Genomic DNA, 3,947 nt, shown 5'->3' on the forward strand with positions numbered 1-3,947 from the left:
CGATCGTCGCTTCCGGTCCGTCGCCGATCGTCGCTTCCGGTCCGTCGCCGATCGTCGCTTCCGGTCCGTCGCCGATCGTCGCTTCCGGGTCCGCCCCGCCACCGAATTACGTCACTTCCGGTCCACCGCCGATCGTCACTTCCGGTCCTGCGCACTGGACCGAAATGCTGCAAACAAAGGAGATGCAGCCACCAACAGCAACCTGGCCTCCAGCAGCAGCCTACGACGCCTGGGCGCTGCCACCTTCTCCCACAGGCCGCTCCTCGGATCCGGCACCCTTCTCCAACAGCTCCACCATCGCATCCATCGTCCTCGACCAGGACCGACCGCATCAGCTCGCCAGATCCACCATGGAGGTTCAGGTAAATTGTTTCACTGTCACCTGCCTCTTCGACAGCGGCAGCACGGAGAGCTTCCTCCACCCGGACACCGTGCGCCACTGCTCCCTCAAGGTACTACCCACGCGCAGGCATATTTTCATGGCCTCCAACTCCCAGTCGGCTGAGGTTTTGGGCTACTGCGTCGTCACCCTCTCAGTGAACGGCGTGGTGTTCCAGGATTTCAAATTCATGGTCCTCCCTCACCTCTGCGCCCCCGCGCTCCTCGGCCTGGACTTCCAATGCCACCTGCGCAGCCTCACCTTGCGTTTTAACGGCCCCCTCCCCCCCCTCACGGTCTCCAACCCCCAGTTCTTCCCTGATTCCCCCCCGGGTCCCACCTGTAGTCTCTCCATGCTCAGGATCCCCCCCCCTTCACTGTTTGCTAATCTCACCCCCGACTGCAAGCCCGTGGCTACTAAAAGTCGGCGTTACAGTTTCGGGGACCGCCAATTCATTCGAGCGGAGATTAAGCGCCTTCTCTCGGAAAATATCATTGCTCCCAGCACCAGCCCCTGGCGAGCCCAAGTGGTGGTAGTCAAGTCTGGTGAGAAACACCGCATGGTCATTGACTACAGTCAGACCATCAACCGGTACACGCTGCTTGATGCGTAACCCCTGCCCCGCATATCTGACATGGTCAACCAGATTGCACAGTACCGGGTGTTCTCCACCATAGGCTTGAAATCCGCCTACCACCAGCTCCCTATCCGCCCGGAGGACCGTACCTTCACGGCCTTCGAGGCAGACGGCCGCCTCTACCACTTCCTTAGGGTACCCTTTGGCGTCACCAATGGAGTCTCGGTCTTCCAACGGCAGATGGACCGAATGGTGGACCAGAACAGACTGCGGGCTACCTTCCCGTATCTGGACAACGTCACCATCTGCGGCCACAACCAGCAGGACCATGACGTCAACCTCACGAAATTCCTCCAAACTGCCAAACGCCTCAACCTCACGTACAACGAGGCAAAATGTGTTTTCGGCACCACCCGCCTCGCCATACTCGGCTACGTGGTGGAGAACGGTGTCCTCGGCCCCGATCCCGACTGTCTGCGCCCCCTTCTCGAACTCCCAATTCCCACCTGCCCCAAAGAACTGAGGCGATGCCTCGGACTCTTTGCCTACTATGCCCAGTGGGTGCCCGAGTACGCTGACAAGGCCCGACCCCTCCTCCGTTCCCCCTCATTCCCCCTCCCGCCCGAGGCCTGCCAGGCCTTCCACCTCCTAAAAACCACTTTCGCCAGAGCCGCCATGCATACGGTAGACGAGTCTGCACCATTCCAAGTCGAGAGCGATGCCTCCGACTTTGCCCTGGGTGCCACCCTCAACCAGGTGGGCAGGCCCATCGCCTTCTTTTCCCGCACACTCCAAGGCCCCGAGATCAGCCACTCCTCTGTTGAGAAGGAGGCACAAGCCATAGTGGAAGCCGTCCGGCACTGGAGGCACTACCTGGCCGGAAAACCATTTACCCTCGTTACTGACCAACGATCAGTTGCGTTCATGTTCGACAACAAACAACGAGGTAAAATCAAAAATGATAAGATATTATGGTGGAGGATCGAACTCTCCACCTACAGTTATACTATCTTATACTGGCCAGGTAAGCTCAATGATCCTCCTGATGCCCTGTCCCGTAGTACTTGTGCCAACGCACAGGATGACCGGCTGCGGGCACTACATAATGACCTCTGTCACCCAGGCATCAGGTGGCTCTACCACTACATCAAGGGCCACAACCTACCATTCTCAGTCGAGGAGGTCAAGGCCATGACTAGGGACTACCAAGTCTGTGCGGAGTGCAAGCCGCAATTCTACAAGCCAGACAAGGCGCACCTAATCAAGGCCACCCGCCCCTTTGAACGTCTCAGCATTGACTTCAAAGGGCCCCTCCCCACCCACAACCGCAACACGTACTTCCTCAACGTCATCGACGAGTACTCGCGGTTCCCCTTCGCCATTCCCTGCCCCGACCTCCGCCACCGTCATCAAAGCGTTGCACGACCTCTTCATGCTGTTCGGTTATCCCAATTACGTTCACAGTGACCGGGGCTCCTCCTTCATGAGCGAGGAGCTGCGTCGGTACCTGCTCGCCAGGGGCGTTGCCTCGAGCAGGACGACCAGCTACAACCCCCGGGGGAACGGACAGGTGGAGAGGGAGAACGCGACTGTTTGGAAGGCCGTGCTGCTAGCCCTCAAGTCCAAAGGCCTACCGGTCTCCCGTTGGCAGGAGGCCCTCCCGGCCGCACTCCACTCCATCCGGTCTCTTTTGTGTACTGCAACGAATGCTACCCCTCATGAGCGGATGTTTCTCTTCTCCAGGAGATCGGCATCCGTGACATCGCTTCCATCCTGGCTCCTGTCCCCGGCAGACGTCCTGCTCCGCAAGCACGTGCGGACCTCTAAGGCGGAGCCCCTGGTGGAGAGAGTCCATCTCCTCCACGCCAACCCACAGTACGCGTACATAGCATACCCCGACGGGCGTGAGGAGACCGTCTCCATCAAGGACCTGGCCCCCTCTGGGGCCCCTGCCGCCCCCGCCCCGCAGCCTCCACCCCACTCCCTCTCTGCTCCCGTCGATCCCTCGGTCTGTTACTACTCCGTGCCAGCCGCTGTCATCCCGCAGTTTCGCCTCGAGCCAGCCGAAGCGGTGGGGGAAGTCATGCCGCCTCACGAACCAGCACCACCGACCGCACAGATACCGCCGGACACTACCTCAGCGCCGCAGCTCCGACGTTCAAAGAGATCGACCAAACCCATCGTTCGTCTTGACCTTTGACGACACGGAACCTCCTGATGGACTCTGTTCACTGCTCCAAATTTTCACCCCGGACTTCCTTCTAAACAAGGGGTGAATGTGGTGATACACCACTGTACCTCCCTACCATTGTACATAGTATATAATAGTTGTGCGTAACATGGCCCTGTAATACTGTGTATTGTACTGTAACTCTGCAGAGGTTCGGTCACTGGTAGGTAACCCGACCTAGCCACAGAGAGCTCCGCCTTAGCCACTCCCCCGGGAGTCAGTATAAGAACCTCTTCTGGGACAGGCCCCATTCTGTCTGGGGTCGTCTGTGTCGGGTAAGCCTCCCATGTAGTATATTAAAGCCTGAGTTAAAGTCTCACTTGTCTTTGTGGTTCTTGACGCTTAGCGCATCAATCACCTAATAGAGGTGCAACAGTGATTTACCACATTCACCCCTGTTAAAATTGTGTCCGGCGGGGGTGGTGGGCAACTATATACAACAAATGGTTTTCTTTTTACATTTACAATTTTTGACAGAGAGGGAAAAAAATGACTTTTGAAGTCCAGTGGACCAGTTAGAGGTTTAAGCGGTCCGGGGCCTTGATGTGCCGCTGGGAGCGACGGCGTAGTGGTGGCGGCGATGCCGATGCTGGTCTGATGTCCGGAGACTCCGGGAGCGTGCCAAAATCCTCTTCATCCTCGAGCGTGGGCAGGGGGAGGACGGATGGTCCCGGGGGGGTTGCTGCTGGGAGCGCCGGGGGAAGGTGGTGCCGGGCCGGGGGGGGTGTGTGTGTGACCTGCTGGTGCCAGGTCCCTGAGGG

General features: G+C 58.6%; 1 long non-coding RNA gene across 1 annotated transcript; it reads left to right on the forward strand.

Moving 5' to 3' along the window:
• Window positions 1-3,505, forward strand: LOC140395955 (uncharacterized). The gene is made up of 2 exons (XR_011936423.1): window positions 1-362; window positions 2,700-3,505. It is a non-coding gene; the product is annotated as an uncharacterized lncRNA (long non-coding RNA).
• The last annotated feature ends 442 nt before the right edge of the window (window positions 3,506-3,947 follow it).

The sequence above is a fragment of the Scyliorhinus torazame genome, chromosome 19 (genome assembly GCF_047496885.1).
Source record: "Scyliorhinus torazame isolate Kashiwa2021f chromosome 19, sScyTor2.1, whole genome shotgun sequence".
Classification (NCBI taxonomy): Eukaryota; Metazoa; Chordata; class Chondrichthyes; order Carcharhiniformes; family Scyliorhinidae; genus Scyliorhinus; species Scyliorhinus torazame.